This window comes from Gouania willdenowi, chromosome 22, assembly GCF_900634775.1.
Source record: "Gouania willdenowi chromosome 22, fGouWil2.1, whole genome shotgun sequence".
NCBI lineage: Eukaryota > Metazoa > Chordata > Actinopteri > Blenniiformes > Gobiesocidae > Gouania > Gouania willdenowi.
In genome coordinates, this window is record NC_041065.1 from 28,334,336 (window position 1) to 28,352,397 (window position 18,062).

Genomic DNA, 18,062 nt, shown 5'->3' on the forward strand with positions numbered 1-18,062 from the left:
ATTTATTTCATTTTATTTTGTTTTATTTTATTTTTCTCTCGGTCAGTCCAACCCTAACCCCTAAACACCATTTTCCTAGTAAGTGGTTAGGATTTTGTTTGATAAAGAACTTTTTCACGTTCATATTCCAGCAACCTTTTTGAATAAATGGGCTTTGGTCCTAAAAAACCCAAAGTTACTAAAATACATGTAATAAAATACAAAAAATTAGTATATATGTAAATATATATGAACACAATATTAGGTACAAATAACAAAAAAGTTGGAAGGTAAAGCTTCTTTATAGACTGCTAATCGTACATTTTTTGCTTAATTTTGTACATATAGTAGTAAAGAACATAGTAAAGTTAATCTTTGCCCCTCTTATGTCTCATGTCTCTTAATTTATTCTTAAACTTTCTGTTCTTCTTACTGCATTAAATTCTGTTGTTCTTTTATCACAATGACCATAAATAATTCTAATTCTTCTTCCGATTATAAAACTATGTCGTTCTGTTCACGTCAGCAAGCTTGTCGTGCAGAACGTGGCGTGCACGTGTTCCTCAGCAGCTGCAGAAATCCACACCCCTGAGGTTTGAGGTGTTTGACGACTGTCCTGTCGTTTCTCTCGTTTCACCACCTGGGCTGTTGTTCAGTTGGTGGTCTTTCACTTTTACCTCCTGCAGGCTATACAAACTATACACACGCACACGCACACGCACGCGCTCACTGACACACGTGTACAGCTGAGCGACCCATTACCATGTTTACTCAGGTACTGTGGAATGTTTGACGCTCCAGGTGCTGATCAGTTATTAACGTTTGGTTACCTCTGTAAATGAGTGCTTACCTGAAGCTGGTGAGATGATACAGAAGCCGAACGGCAAAGATCACAAAGTAAAATTCCCTGGAAATGTTTTAGCATTATTATTATTATTATTATTATTATTATTATTATTATTTTAATAAGGGCATGTAAATGGCAGCTGAAGATGAGCTTCTGTCAACTGTGCAAACACAAAGAGTAAAAGTGTTGTTGTTGTGTTAATTTTGAAATATAAAGACCCTATTTTTCACATCTGGATCGGAAATGAGTCATAATGCTTTTTATTGAACTGACTTTTTACGCTTTTGGAGGATTTTATACTTGTATTTTATTTTTTTTTAAGGTGCCAAATCTGGTTTTTGTGGATTATTAGAAGTAAACTGGAAACCATACAGGCTGAAAGAGAAACAGAGAAAAAATGGGAAGGAAGGAGATCCCAGGTGAGTGTTTTTAAGTGTGTTTTTGTGTGTGTTAAACCTGAATTGTTAGCAACATTTAAATTCAAATTTAATGTCACAATTAGGATTAAAGTCGGACCTCAGGAGTTTCCGTGATTGTGGAAAAGTGATAAAAAACAAAACAACAGAATTCACGTTCTGAAATGGAGTAATCAGTCGGATCTGGTTTTTTTTTTCTCTTCTTTCCCGCTCTTTATTTAAAATCGGGCCCCAACATGACACAGAAATGTCTCAGATGTTTATAGACAATATTGTATTATTATATCACTGAAAATGTTTAGAAAGTGTGAGAAACTGACAATTCCACGCTATGTGTTACGGTTAGAGTAGTAGCTATGCTATCATGTGATTAAAAATGCATAATGCATGCAAAGCATCATCTGAAGTGTTATTAATGTGTCAAGAAATGGGGGAAACCAGGCACTCCAAAATTGAAAAAATCAAAATGAGGAAAGAGATACTAAGAAGCCTTTATTATAAAGGCCAAATCATTAAAAAACCATGTTTTTAATGTGTTAGTTATGATTGATCAAATCTGAAAAAGGCACCGGTACAGAAACATGTTTACCTGATGATGTACTAGTTCAAATGGTCATTAGTTTATCTGGTGACACATAATGGCAGCACCATTACGCCTCCAATCTCACGTATATGCGCAGGATTTCATGCAAAATGTGGAGGTGATTCACCAGTTAACGGTAATTAAAAGTTTCACAAGTAAAGTTTCTATACTACTGTACAGTATATCACACATTTCCATGTTTTTTTCCTGTTAAACGGGTGGCTAAGTCTTTAGCATTGTAGCTAACTTCGCTCTAGCGACGTTAATCTTGTTTTTCTGAAGCAAATGAAATTATTAAAAGTAGTTGACATTCAACATAGAAAAACAATATTCAGTCTGGATTTTATGTATTGTGCTTTATGAATTTTTTTCATTCTAATTTTAATATTTATTATTTTAAAAATTGTTCCCATCTCTGCTTTTTTTTCTTGTTTCTGACTTTTTTTAAATTTTAATTCAATCATATTTTTTTTAATTTGTTTCATTAGATTACTTCTGTGTGCATTATTCTCTAAACCTTTTTATCATTTTTAACTTTTGCCAATCACATAAGCAAATTCATGTGAAGCACTTGAATTTGTAAAGAAAGGTGTTTTAATAAAGTTTGATGGATTTATTGATATTTAGCATGTTTGGTAAGATTATGGAAAGATTAACAACCAGTAAAATCATCGAAACAAGAAATCTGTGTCGCTATTTAAGCTCTTTAGTCACGTTAATAATATGTTGCCGGTTACTGTTGGTGTTAGAGGGTTTAAAATACAAATAATTTAGTCCCCACATTTCTAATAATATTAGCATTATTTAACATTGAAAACACTGCAGTCCTCTTCCTCTACTGGTCTTTTATCTGTTTTTTTTTTTCTTTTTACAGCCACAGTTGTTGACTTTGTCACTACCTTCTCATTGTCAAAGGGTGACCTTCCTCTTTCTCCCACTCTCTGTTCTGCTCAGCTCGGTACATCTGTGTCTGTTTACCAGCCCGTCTGTGTCTCCTTCAATCTGAACTGATGAGTGCGACTCACAGCTGCTCCTCTGCTTTCCTGCTGCTCTGCATGTGTGTTTCTCCATGTGATCGTGCATGTACAGTACGTGTGTATATGTGTGTGTGAGCATGTTATTGTGCAGCGGTATAGCACCACGCTCCCTAATCAAAGACGGACTTAACCACAGCAACACGTCTCCTAATCAGGGAAAGAATTAAGAATTGGATAAAGGTAGAAGTGGACTGGGACAAACATTCATCCCTGGCATTTTGTGTCCAGACCAGTCCACGACATTATCAGCAACACTGTGTAGAAGACGTTAATAAGTCAGTGTTGCTCAACATGTGGCTCTTTATGTCTTAATTCTTTTCATCTATTTCCTTTGGGCATTTTTGCCCCTTTTCTCCCCTTTTTTTTAGACTTTAACAACCTTTTTCTTCATATTTTTTGTTCATTTTTTACAAGCTCTTTTTGACAATTTAATCAAATTTTTGTCCTTTCTTCAATTTTTTGGCCATTTTTCATCCAAATAAGCAAATTTTTCCCCAAATACAAATTGTTTCCTTTTTTCCTTACATTTAGCCTCTTTTTCTTCCACATTTTTGCCCTTTTTCACTATTGTTTGCCACATTTTGCCCATTTAAGCAACTCTTTGCAATTACATACCACCTGGTTCCTCTTTATTTGCCCATTTTTTGGCCTTTCTTGACTGCTTTTGGCCCATTTTAGTCACTTTACACTCTTTTCTTGCCATGTTTATTCCCTTTTGACACTTTTTTTAATTTTTAATTTTTATTTTAGCTAGCTTTTGCCAATATACATCACTTTTTGACACTTTTATCCAATTTTTGTCCTTTCTTAAAAAAAATTTGGACCACTTTTCATCCAAATAAGCTATCTTTTGCCTAATAAATAGAACTTGTTTGCTTTTTTCACTACATTTAGCCTCTTTTTGTTCCACATCTTTGCCCTTTTTTTAACTATTGTTTGACACATTTTGCCAATTCAAGCTACCTTTTGTCATTACAAACCACCTGTTTCCTCTTTATTTGCCCATTTTCTGGCACTCTTGACTGCTTTTGGCTCATTTTAGTCATTTTACACTCTTTTCTTGCCATGTTTTTGCCAATTTTGGATCATTTTTGCGCACCTATTACCATGTCTTCCTCTACTCGGTCGTCACTTCGGGTCGACGGCCCACCAGGACAATGCCCGGTATGCCAGATGGCCAGTCCACCTCTGGATAAAGGGTTTGATGAATTCTTTTACGTGTACAGGTTAACACACCTGTGTCACCTGAGCCTTTTAACCTGCTGTCCTGGTTTGTTTCCTACAGTACAATGACACAGAATCAAAGTGAGAACATCTTCAGGCGAGTACAGGATACCTGTGAGAACATGACATCATGGGGACAGGTGTGGTTCACTGTTGTTGTTCTCCTCCCCGAGCCTGAAACATGTCACATCAAGTTTGTGGGGCAGTTTATTAAGTGCCGAATAACTGCACATGTTTAATCTCATGAAACAAATTAAAGAACGTCATTAAAAAGTTAGCTTAATTACACTTTGACATTTTGAGATCATCAGAACTAAATCATCGAAAGATGACATTTCAGATATTTAGTTTTTTAATAACAAAAGTTTTTCCACCACGCTTGTAAGGCCTCAGTGTGACCCCCTTGAAGAATATTAGTTTTGTTTATAATAATCAAAATAAGTGGAAAAACAAGTTTAAATGGAGAAAACCTTTCACTGCTAATTATCCTGCTCATTTAAAGTGCAAAAGATCAACAAAATGATATTTCAAAGTAAAATCTGTGCTATTAATTACTTTCTGATGGGCTTAATTAGTACTAATACAAATAACTAATTTGCAATTAAGTTAAATCATGAGGAAAACAGAATTTGCTTTAAGCATTTAGGAAATTAGAATGTTACAATAGTTAAAAATAAAAAAATAAATGAAGGCAAATAAATCAAGGAGGAGTGACTGAACCACAGTTTGATCACAGAGAAGTAAATACCAGATATAACTCCAGGATGCAGGTGAGACAGGTAGGAAAGATTACCTTGACAGAATCAGCTTTTATTTTGAAATTTTTATCTATTTGGCTTCTATGATGTGACAAGCTTTTATTTTGAAGGAAGAATGTGCAACCATATAACCTCGCACTGTTCCAATAGGTTTAAATGGGTAATTTTGAAATTTATTTTTGCCAATTAATCAAAAGCGCCATAATGTAGAGTAATTGTCCTGAGTATTCTGTGTGCTGGTTTGTACAAATGGACTATTATCTATAAATCTGCTGATTAATATTGATAAAGTACGTGGACCGTGGGTCGAATCGGACAGATTTGGCCCCTGGATTTAAGTTTGACATCTGTGCCTAAGCAGGTGAGTAAACCATTAGGCTGGTTAATGAGAAATACTATTAGATGATCATGATATGTCCAATTTAGAATGTCTTATTATAACTTGGTCAGTGTGCCTTAGGAATCTCAGTTCTTGAGTTTTGTCTGAAAAGGTCAGAAACTTGAATTCAAGCACAAGGACATAAACTATATATAAACTATATTTGAAGACACACTGGGGTCACAACAACACACGTTTGTCTTGGCCAATCGGTAATGGAGAAAACAAATAAAGGTGTTGGTTTTCCGTTTTTCATTTTCTGTACTTGAAAAACAAGGCGTTTTCTGTTTTTTCATTTTGGTTTTGGAGACAAATATCAAATAATGAGTGTTTTTTTTTTTTTTTTCTTCGTTTTTATTACATAATGAAAAACGAATGAACGAATGATACGCGGATTGAGGATATCTTCCCTTTCTGGTGTTGTTTTAAATGATTTTTTTTCAAAAAGATTTGAGTCAAAAACAGCAGAAACTGTAGAATTGATCAGATACAACGTGAGTAGTTTTGAAACCAAACCAATGCTTTTCAATAATTAAGGTGGACGCATAATGACTGTTTTATGAGAATGTTCCTTTTTATCTGTATTATTATTCATTAAAGTTCAGGACAGTATGAGCCTACAGTTTAAAAGGAAATATACTGTATACTCTTTTCTCTGTGCTCTCTCTTGTCTGATTTCCCACTGTTCATGTATGAATATATTGTGTTACCATTGACACGTGGAACATTTTTTTAACAAATCATACAGCTTGTCTTTGGTTCATTTTTGGCTGGAAAAATGAAGCATTGCACCGATTAAGTTACACCACGCAACTCGACGACGGATAAGAGGGAGAAAATTGATGGATAATAATATTAATAATAATAATCTATTTTATATATGACACACTTTTCATTTATATGAATACAGTTCAGGGAACAGTACAATTTTAAGATAATCATTTATGATAATAAAAAATGCTTAAAATTAATTAAAAGCCTCATTCACTCATTCAAATAAGCTCAAAATTGATCAGATAATAAGACTGTGGCCTCTTTATTATATATTAAATGCAATTTTATTCATTTTCTAGCATGAGAAAGTGATTTCTTGTCACTTTTAACCGAACCATTACCAAAACCAATCCAGCCTGGATCGACATTTCTATTCATTGTCTTTGAAACATTTCCACATTTCTCCAATCTGACTCTGCTAAGTTGTAAACAGTTGGTATTTTCTATCGTTTTGCAGCTTGCATTGCATAAAATTCAAAGTTGCTAATGTATGTATCCATACAGTGCTGTCGCTGATTTACATTTCAATATGGAAGAAAAATTGACAGGCTTGTGAGGACTGTTGGCTTGCATGCAAGTTTTCTGAGCTTCCTATAAATATCGGTGTGAAAACAAGTTCTCCTTCAGGTACAAGTACAAGTTGTCCTAATGTTGCCTTCCCCGTCTGTGTCGGTGAAATGTATCTTTGCTAATTCATTTGCAATTATGAAATGTAAATCAGGCAGGTGCTCCTGGCAACCATCAGTCTGTACTTGTTTTACCTATGGAACCTTAGATCCTCCCTTTGTAAACACACACACACACCTACACACACACACACACCTACACGCACACACACACACACACACACACACACACACACACACACACACACACACACACACACACACACACACACACTTACTTTTCTGAAATTATGAGATAATTTTTTATGGGAAATATTTTTCATTTTTTTCAGAGTTAATGAGATAAAAATTAGTAAAAGGCAAAAATTGGGTCAGTTTTTCCATTTTTATAGGATATGTTTTTTTGTAATGATGAGATAATTTTTTACAAGACATTTTTTTCTGTTTTTGTGAATTGAAAAGAATTTTTTTTTTTTATATGATTTGTATTTATTTATTTATTTTTTCTGAGTTGATGAGATAAAAAACAAGTAAATACAAATATTGTTCCTGTTTTTATTGGAAATATTTTTCAGTTTTTCTGAATTGATGAGATCAAAATAAGTAAATAATTTTAAAAAATAGCTGCTGTTTTTCTGTTTTTATAGAAAATGTTTTTCAGTTTTTCTGAATTAATTGGATAATTTTTCATGGGAAATATTTTTCATTTTTTTTCAGTTGATGAGATAAGTTTGTATAGAAAATTCAGAAAAAAAAAAAATCTCCTATAAAAACAGAAAAAATGGGCAAAATTTGCCCATTTTTATCTCATCAATTCAGAAAAAAACTAAAAACATATAAAAACAAGAAAACAGGGCAATTTTTCATTATTTACTTATTTTTATCTCATCAATTCAGAAAAGAAGTGTTCTTCAGTGAATACAATACGCTTCTGTAGGATTTCTACAGGAGACGAAAGTTTTTATAATTGTTTTTTAAAAAGTAAAGTAAACTTTTTTACTCAAAAGACTGAGTACAGTCTGCTTTGTTTGGGAATAACATATGTTTGTCATGTGAGTGGGAAAGAAACAGAGGTACAGCTGCTAAATAGCATTTTTTAGCTCGTGTGTGTGAACCGCGGCAAAGTGTGTGAGTCGACGAGGAGGAAGATGCATCAGAATGCACATTTAAATCCATACGCTTATGTGGCGTGTGTGTGTGTGTGTGTGTGTGTGTGTGTGTGTGTGAAAGTCAAGCCAAGCGACTTCACACAGTCGTAGAAGTAATGAAGCGTGCCAGTGTGGAGAGAGTGAAAGTTGAGAGTCACACTGGTGGAGGAAGGAGAAAATCTGTGACATTTGGTTATACCGCTATTTCACATTTCCATCTCGGTTTTATTCACCTTTAAAAAAAAAAAAAAAAAAAAAAAAAAGCCAAATTATCAACGTGAGCGATGGATTCTGTTTATAGAACTGTATGACGAATGTGCGGTTTTTTTATTATTTGGGCTCGGATCAAGTTTGAAAAAGATACTTTTTTTTAATATGTCGACGCCCTCCCACACACGAAGGCACACGCTGACTACATTTGCAAACACACACACACATACACACATTTTATACCACTGGCAAATGCCTTATTCCCACCAGCTGTCTGAATTCATCAAACGGTGGCTTGGTGTTAGTTTTGGGGATTAAATGTATTTCCAAAAAAGAGAGCTGGGCGGGAAATAACTGCATTAATTCTGTGTTTTTGAACCACCACTCAGATTCAGCGTTTAAAAGTGCTTAGAACTAGCAGCTGGTGTCAACAAGGTAATAAAAGCAGGCTCAGGGGAGCGCTGGGCCTGACTACTGTTATACAGCAGGATGTCCATGTTACGGTAGGGATGTGGGCAGAGAGGAGTAAACTGGCACGCACCGCATCTGGCCCCACTGCCAGGAAATAAAAAGGGCAGTTAGGGTAATATGAGATAGTAATTTGTAGCTCAGCAGCTTTAGTCATACATCCACACACAATAGATTTAAAGCTGGCCTGGCACACCTTCCTATTTAGTCTGCTGCTGGATTTGGTTTCCGTTTACTGTTCAGCAAACTGTCTTGGAAGGCTCTCCTTTTTTTTGATTTATTTATCTCAAAAATAACAAAACTATAAATCAATCATTGATCACTTAAAGCCAGCAATGTTTGAGAAGGGGCTGAAGGAAGCCTAACGCTTTAGTCCTGCCGCTACTTCTAAACTATTTCACGAAGAACAAAAGAAAACTGACATTAATGCATTATATATACTGAGATGAAAGTAACAAATTAACAAAGTACTCACGTTACTGTAATTGAGTTGCTTTTGTGGGTATTTGTACTTTTTTGAGTACATTTCTAAATCAGTTATTTTACTTGTACTTGTACATTTTAAAAGAAGTCGTGTGATATATTGTTTCAAAGGTAATTCATTGTAGATTAAGATTTAACTTTGCACAATTTCATTTGTTTTACTCGGGGGAACAGATTTGACTGAATTCTTAGGAAGTTGGTACGGAGGTTGGTACACGGAGACATTGTGCGAGCCCGGCCGTAGTTCATCAGAATTTATTTTTTTACTTTCCTCCACATCTTTACCAGCAAGGTCGACATTCTTTTTTTTTTGGATTTTGTATACTTTACTATCTCACAATGGAGAAATTCACTAACCATTCCTTGGGGGACAGTTGGCAGCCATTTTTGCGGCGCCTGGGGAGCTGTTCGGGGTTAAGGGACTTGCTCAACATCCCACAGTGATGGCCCAGGTGAGGCTTGAACCGGGAACCATCTGATTACACCACTCCCACTTCTGTTTAACAATTTGAGATTTTACTGAACGTGAGCCACAAAATCCACAAAGTGCATTATGACCCACCACCTCTTTGCTACTTATTACCTCGTCCTTCATGATGTGTCAGCGGCTCGTAAACACCTCGGTCAACCGAAGCTCTTAAAGTTTCACACCACAGTAAAACATCTCCACGGTCCACACACTGCCTGGAAGTCAACACAAATAAATATTCACAATTTCACATCTAATCATTGTAAAACAAATAGATTTTATTTTCCCAGCAATCCTTAAAATCAACAGTCATTAAAAGTATTTTTTTTTTTTTTTACTTCATCATAGAACGGGTTGATTTAAGGAGCTGGTAATTAGTTTTCTATTGTTCTGTATGTTCTTGTGTCTTTTAAAGATACAATTTTGTAATTAAAAGTCAGCACTGTCCAACATTTTTTAAAACAGTAAATAAGTAGTTTAAACAAATAATCTTCAGTCTCATATAAGCATCCATTTTGGGCTTCTATTTTGAAAATTACAGCATGGGTATTTTCTCTACTTTGGCTTCTACAGGATAACATTTTACTTTACGCTACCCTCCAAGTATTGCACTCCTTCCGTTTTTCCACATTTTATTATTATATAAAAATATCCTGTAACTGATTTGAGTATGTGTTTTTTTTTCTTTACATCGGTTGTAAATATCCAATAATGATGAAAGGAAAACATCTTTTCCCAGACCTTTTTGTAAATTTATTAAAACTGTAAACATTTAAACACAGTGGTTATTTGTGACTGTTTTTCCATGTCTTCTTTAGACGTGTTGATACTGGAATGTTTGTACAGCACTTTGTGGTTTTTACCTGTGAAAAGCGCTCTGTAAGTAAAGTTTACTTACTTATGTATCCTGTACCTGATTTGACTATGTGTTCTTTTTAGAAATCTCTACAAAATATCCAATAATGATGAAGTGAAAACATCTTATCAGACCTTTTTGTAACTCATAAAAACTGTAAAGTTTTAAACATAACCACTAGATAAGTATTCACTCCCATTGCTTTGAGACTCAATCTCAGGTGCATCTGAAGTCCATCGGTCATCTTTGAGATGCTTCTACCATGTGACTGAATGCCACCTGTGGTAAATGCAGTTGATTGAACTTTATTTGGAATGCCACACACCAGCAGAAATCAAGCAAATGCTTGAAAACATTCAAACCCATATTCAACAAAATTCTCTGGTTTGATGAAACTAAAAAAAAACTTATCGGCCTCTGTGGAAGAAAAGGCTCCTCACATCACCTTTCTAGCATCATCCCTACCGTCAAGCATGGTGGTGGCAGCATCATGCTCCAGGGTTTTTTTTATTTTATTCATTTATAGGAACTGGATGAATAAACAACATAGAGCAGGGGTGTCAAACTCCTTTTAATTCAGGGGCCAAATACGGACCGGTTTGATCTCAAGTGGGCCACAGATTTTAGGTGGGGGAATAAAGAACAATTTAACATCATTGTGCCTTAGTTTTCAATAGTTTTAGTTTTTATATGTTGCCAATTTTTGTGTAATTTAGAGGAATTTTGTGGAAGTGTTGAGTTTAATTTCCAATTAAAACTGACTGCATTTATGTGATATAAACAAAGCAAAAATGCAGCGTTTCATTAAATTTGGTGAATTTAAAATCTGCAACTGTATTTTATGGTAATTTACACAATAATTATTTCTTTCTTCTGCAGGCCCAATTGGACACTCTAAAGGGCCGGACTTGTCCCCTGGGCCTCGAGTTTGACACGTGTGGCATAGAGGGTAAGAAGAATGATTTACACAATTGTACTGAAACATGTTTACTCTGTCATTATTGGATATTTGTAAAATAACAAAACATATCAATACTTGGAGGCACTTTAGAATTAGACTTCCTTCTTACATCATATTTAAAGCTGATCTGAAAACTGATCGTCGTTCATGAGATTCTTTAAAGGAGCAAAGGGCAGGATGTATAAATTATACTCCATAGTGAAACCACGGTCGTTAGTGTAACTGCAGTCATCAGCCAAGCCTCCGAGGGGCATGCATCAACTCTTTAGGACTGGAGTACTGCTGATTAGATACTGTAACTAGATGATGGATACCCGACCAAAGCCCGACGGGACCCGACGGCACTGGACGGGATATTTAGAACTGGTGTTAGGGTTCCGTCACATAGTGTCATTTTGCACGCAGCGTTCTTCCTTTCCCGCTGCAGCAGCTGTAGCCCTGAAGAATGCAGCTTCAACTGTAATGGTGAGAACAGGATCCGCTGTGCAGGCAGAATGAAGCAGAGGACAATTAAAAAGGAATACACCGTTGAAACAGTCCTTTTTCTGCACAATAACATGAATTATCCTTATCTTTGATACATGGATTATGTAAATAGATCTGATGGGTCTCTTGCGTGCACTGCACCCCTGTTTGTGTTTCACTTTTGCTTGTTACCCATGGACTGATCTGACGTTGACATTAACAGTTGTTTGTTAATAAAATTGCTGCTTACCACTAAAACAAACATTAATATGTCATTTCTTTGTGAAAAAAACCAAAGTTTTCACTATTCGGTCAGACTCGGACGAGAAAATGCAGCCCGAGAATGCGCACCAGCGTCATTTAACGTCACCATCAAGACTTCGTGTCTGCAGAACTGCGCGGGAAATTTGTGCACAGAACAGCAGTACAATATGTATCACACAATCTGTTCAAGGCAATAGGGAGAAATGTGTGTGGGCTCATTCTCTTTGGTTGTGAGCGCTTCATCACCCATCAGCATTAAAAGACATAAAATAAATGTTTATTTTTTCACAAATTCTGCCCTATGCTCCTTTAAGCAATAAAATAACAATCAGAATGTGAAGGGTAATAATGTGTTGTTTTGAATGTTGTTACGTCTTATACTTTGTTCAGCTTCTGTTCTTTGTCTGTTATCGTCACTACTATCAAAACGGTTCTATTTGTACTTTAACGGACAACAACTGTGCTGAAAGGTCAGGGCTCAGAAGTCACACCCTGACACATGTCAGCTTTTATTATTTTAATAGAATATTAGAGCTTTGATTTTACGTCATAATGTCGACGTTTCATGTAATCCGTGTTGAGCTGTCAGTCAAAGTGGAGGACAAGAGCAAGGTGTCCTGAAGGTTAATGTCGGAGGAAACGCTGAGCGATTTAAACACCATATGGATAGGCTCATCATCTACAAGCTGTTCAAGGTTGAACCTATCCAGAACACTGTAGGATTGAGATAATAGCCGTCTTTGCCCAACTGGTGCTAAGCTACCAATCTCCTGTCAGCTGCAGGGGAACTGATAAGCATTCGGAGCCGAGACCCTTAGCAACTTTCTCTGTTCCGTGTCTCGTTTCGCAGCTTTTCGCTCATTTCCTCACAATAGTCAGGTACACATTACTGCAGTGTTGGTGACAAATTAGATTTCCATTTCCTTTCTTCTCTTACACCCCATTTTCCTCTCATCGTCTTCACATTTTTTTTCTCCTCATTCTCATTTCGCTCTCTCTCTCTTCCTTTTTTTTTTTTACTACTTAGACACACACATCCATTGCTGAGTGCTTCAGCCTCTGAGCCATCTGTTTCCAGGCAGACCATGATTGCTGCTGAAATATGTAGGGCCTAATTAATTCAACCAAATTGTTTTAGAATAGATTAATACAATAATGGCAGCGCATAAAAGGTTATTTCAAGTACACTACTCAGCTAATCTCATCAAAGGGTAGATTTTTACCGCTCCGCACTCATCTTACACCCACTGTCGTATAGAAAGCTGGTTAGCATGTACCGGGAGGATTTTAGCGTCGGTGCTGTACTTTGCAAAAAAAAATAATTATAGAATGGTGTGATGGGTGTTGAAATCAGAGCTTCTGCTTGTTTACAACAAGTAGTGAGTCCTCCAATTACATGGGGGGGGGGGGGGGGGGGGGGGGGGGCATGTCCAGAAACATGTGTTACTGTTTGGAAGTATGCTGTGAAATGACAACATGGGATTGGATTTATTGGTTTTTGGTATTTCAGGACTGATCCTGTCTGCTTGTAGTAGTGTAGGTCCACTCCAGATGGAATTTACGTTGTAGAAAGTTCGCTGGCCAATAGGAGAAAGAAGTCACATGAATGGTGAATCATTATGAAAATATCAATAATTCCGAATAAAATGTGGAGGTTACGACAAACACTTGAACATATCTGATTATAGGAGCCAGATTTGGTGTTATGTATCTACCGGTGCCCCTTTTCTCTTCTTTTTTCAACTTCTGTGTGAGTTGATGGTTGCCATTGGTAACGCTACTTATCAAAACATGAAAAGTATATTTGTTTTACTACCCTCACTAAAGATGTTATATATTATTTAGTGAAAGTCTCTGATTGTAAATGTTCTATTGTCACTTGATAGTCAGTCACCAGTTTATTTGGATACTACTTGGATATATCTGTGTTATATTTTTACATTATTATTATTTTTTTTCCTACTGTAACGTGTGCACTGCACTTGTATTTAATTCTCATTTAATTAACAGTCTTTTACTTAAATATGTTTTCTTTTTTCTTTTCTTTCCTTCCTTTGTTTAGTGTTTCTTCTTTTTATTTGTAATATTTCTCAAGCTTCTGTAACAAAATAAATTCCCCCTGGGATCAATAAAGTTTCCCTGATTCTGATTCTGACGCAATGCCACAAAACAAACTTAAGTGAGCTGTGGACTTCCCAGGAATGCTTGGTCCTGTATTTTTCCTTCTTTCTTTTTTTGGCCCACAACTTTTTAAAATTTTGGATGGCTTCACTGATCCAGCTAACTCACCAGCTCATATACAGTATGTTTTATTAGATTAATTGATGATTATTTTACTTCTGACAGTTGTTTAGCAGAACAGCTGGTGACGCTTTAAATCCTGTAACCTCCAAATAAACCCTATAAAACCAAAATAAGCAAACAATAGTCCTTGACTTGGGAGCACTTTATAAATGATCTAACAGTAAAGCCTTTATAAAGGACTTGGTTTCTATGTTAAGTGAAGGCAGTTTGTGTTTCTTGTTGTATGTTGTAGTCGGATGAACCGTGAAGAATTATTTTCTCTTTATTGCTCCACAGATCATGTTGTTTGTCTTATATATATATATATATATAAAGTAATGGATTAAGTACTCACATTACTGTAATTGAGTTGCTTTTATGGGTATTTGTACTAAATCAGTAACTTTTCTTAAAATGATCAACGGACATTGTGAAACTACAAAAACGTGAAACGACCTGACAACAGTCAAATGCATCTCATCATAGCCGACCAATCAGATTAAACGTAATGCAAGGCGCCAAACCAGCTTTGAATGGTTTTAGAGTTAATAAATGTAGCTATATTTAGAGCATGACAATTTAATTTATTGGTGTTATTTTGTTTTAAAAAAGAATTGTTCATTATGACAAACCTTTAATTTTATACAGATGCCTTGGTGGAAAATAAATTGAAGTTTCAATTCTTTTTTAAGTTTATCCATGAGATGTTTGCTGTATGCAAGGGAACCGTGGCAGGATTTATTACAAAAAATAAACATGGGGGGAGAAAGTTTTTAGTAACTTTTACTTTGAGTACTATTTAATTGAGCTATTTTACTTGAGTATTTTATGTATGACTTACTCTTGGATCTGTCCTTGTATGGCTGTGTGTGCGTTTATAGCACAAACAAAGCAGAGAATATCACTGTACCAAACCATTATGTCAAAAAACAGTAATCGCACAGCTTGTGCCTGCTTTTAGAATATATTTTCACTTATTTTCCTTAGAGACAATGAATGAGCTGTTCCATCAGTCACCTGGCCTGACCTCTGTGGGGAACAAAGCAGACAAGCAGAAGTCACAGTGCTGTTGTTCATCAAGATGAATATACAGGCCCACTGTCCTCCCTAGAGAGGCAAACTAACAGATTCCCTACTTGACTTCCAGAGCTGGCTCCTATAGACAGCTCCGGTTCATTAGCACCAGTATTATGGCTCAACTACTCGCAATTAGGAATGTGTTTAAGACCACGCCATGTGCATGGAGGTGCACGCTGACACCGACGTGCGACGCGCACACACAGACACACACAGAGATGCAGTGTAGCATGCATTTTTTTTTCTTGAAGAAGAGGAATATGTAAATGATCCTGGCTTGATAGAGTAATTAACTGGGCTAAATGGAAATCCCACAAGGATCAGTGATAGTTAGCAGATGTTCTCTAAAATACATTGAAGTCCAAATGTCTTATGAAGGGGATAAAGTGAGAGAGAGAGAGAGAGATAGAGTAAGCTGAAGTGTATCACCACTGTAGGTCATATCAGAAATAAGTAGAGGAATGCAGGGTCACATCGTCTGTGATGGGAGTCTTTTATTTAGAAGAAACGTCTCGATGTTAAAGATGAATCCATGGAACAGAGTCGTATTTCTCACAGGAGTAACGAGTCAAAGCTCAGCTGTATCTTCGTTTTAGAGGCAGACTTTCATTGATACTGTGGTTAGTCCGTTGGCCACAGCAAGAAAACCTTAGTTTATACTTTCAGGATTTAACTGGGATGATTTTTTTTGGAGTTTAAAATGTGTAATTCTACAGCAGAGATGGGCGACTGTAACACAGTGGGGCAACAAAAATGTAAATGTGTGATCCGGGGGCCACATCATCACTTTTCAGGTATATAGAATCATATATATAATATATAATCTGAGCATTAATACGGAAAACAACAAAGGGTTTTCTGTGTTTTTGTTGTTGTTTTATTACTCAAAATATTACTACTAGTACGGAAATATTACAACCAATCAGGTTGTTTGAATTGGGTATAAACCCTAGTGGGCTACTACAAGTTACACAAAATTGGTTAAAATATTTTCCAAAGCCATTTGCAAGCTTGCTATTGCTTTTCCCTGCCCCCCTATTAGCATATAAGACTTAAGATTTTTGGCCCATTTTGAGCCGATTTTCGACTCGCGCCTCTATTTTGTGGGATCGTGCTAGATCGTGTGTCATGCATTGTGTAGTATACATGGGGTCACGAGAAGCGATTAACACCTCACGACCAGCTCCCGATCAGCAATCGTATGGTTCTAACGAAATCAAACATTTTTTAAATCCATGTCGCTCCTCGTGAGGGTGTCTCACAGTTGAAGCAATGCCATGGACCGGCTAACCTTAAACTCTCACACTGCGCATGCATGAACACCGTAGGACCACTGTAAAATTGACGGACTGCACTGCCCATGTCTGTCCAGCCAGTTCCTGGTACATCACATCTCCATAGTTTCTTTTTTAAAGCTGTTTTTGCTGAGATTTGCGAGTGTCTGTCGACTTCCGGGTTCTTCTTCTTCATCTGTTTTAATGGCGTAATGGTGTAAACACGCAATAGAATTTTAGAGCGATTGTTTCTGCCAGTCTTGGAGCGTTTCCAATCAAAGTCTAGAGTGATTAGGTGCACTGCAAACACAACCGGGCCCGACGTGGACTAAAAACAGGAAGTATCGGAGATTAAATGGAGCACACAGCATTGTGGGTGGCCAGGAGAACCCGCGACAGACACCAACTACACGGAGAAGTCCGCGCGGACTCCGCTTGGCGGGTGTCCGCCCGAGTACGTTTGAGCCTTGACATCTAAATGTATTCTGGACCAACCCCATTCACATATTTATACACCAGCAGCAGAACTTTAAAGTCTATTCTGAGGCTGACTGGGAGCCAGTGGAAAGACTGCAGAATTCTGAAGCAGTAGTAGTGGTAGTGATTTTTTTTTGTCTAGGCCTACTACTATTAGTACAAGTAACACTTTGTGCTTCACTATTAAAGTATATTTGCTCACTAGTAAACTAAAATTGAGTAGTTGTTGGCCTACTCCAAGTTTTAGTTGTAGTTGCAGCTATGGTTGATTATCACTGATATTTAAATCATGCTGAAAAGTCTTTCCATATTGCTTGCTATAGCGAACAGGCTTATTCTATAGACTTTTCTGTAGCCTGGTTTATGATGGTAACAATGTCACCAACTGAGGTGGTGAAGTCGTACTCAACAGCTAGCTAGCTAGCTTGCTAAGTCCTACTGCGAAGAGCCATCTGCTTCTCTGTCTGAACTTTAGAACAAAGACACCAGGCTGTCAAAGTTTCCCTCAAACACAGAAATGCTCCCTGACTCAATCACAGTCATAGGGATAAAGACGCAAAAAACGCATGAACACATATACATACTGCACACATACACACACACAGTAGGACGCATCGCACACGGATGAATGCATGCACACAAATTCCACCCACATAATCCACACTCTTTTTGGACTTGTTTCTCTCTCTTCGTGAGTCATTTGGACTTTCCCATTCTGAGTGGATTTAATTCTGCTTATTTCCTTAATTTGTATATTTGTTCCCTGGTAAATGAATGAGAAAAATAAGAGAAATAGCTGGTTAAAGAGTCACATCGCTGTGTTTTTGTGCTTGCAAAGGAACACCTGTTAGTATTTGCTTTATCATTTTAATGATATAAATTCACTCCAGTCGTTCCATGTGGTCAGTAGGTGTAAAGCAGCTGCAGGAAGTTTATTAATGATGTCCTGTTTACTCCGCCTCAACTTCCACCCACTCACTAGTTACAGCTGGCCATGTGGTCTT

The 18,062-nt window shown here is 36.6% G+C and overlaps 1 long non-coding RNA gene across 2 annotated transcripts in view; it reads left to right on the top strand.

Annotated features, from left to right (window-relative positions):
- Nucleotides 1-1,150: 1,150 nt before the first annotated feature.
- Nucleotides 1,151-18,062, top strand: part of LOC114456562 (uncharacterized) — a 142,619-nt gene continuing 125,707 nt past the window's right edge. Inside the window, exons 1-2 of one of the 2 annotated variants that reach the window (XR_003672843.1) lie at nt 1,151-1,245; nt 11,137-11,206. This is a non-coding gene — a long non-coding RNA (uncharacterized LOC114456562). Of the gene's footprint in view, nt 1,246-5,101; nt 5,206-11,136; nt 11,207-18,062 lie in introns of those variants that run through there. The other variant, XR_003672844.1, reaches the window with a different exon arrangement.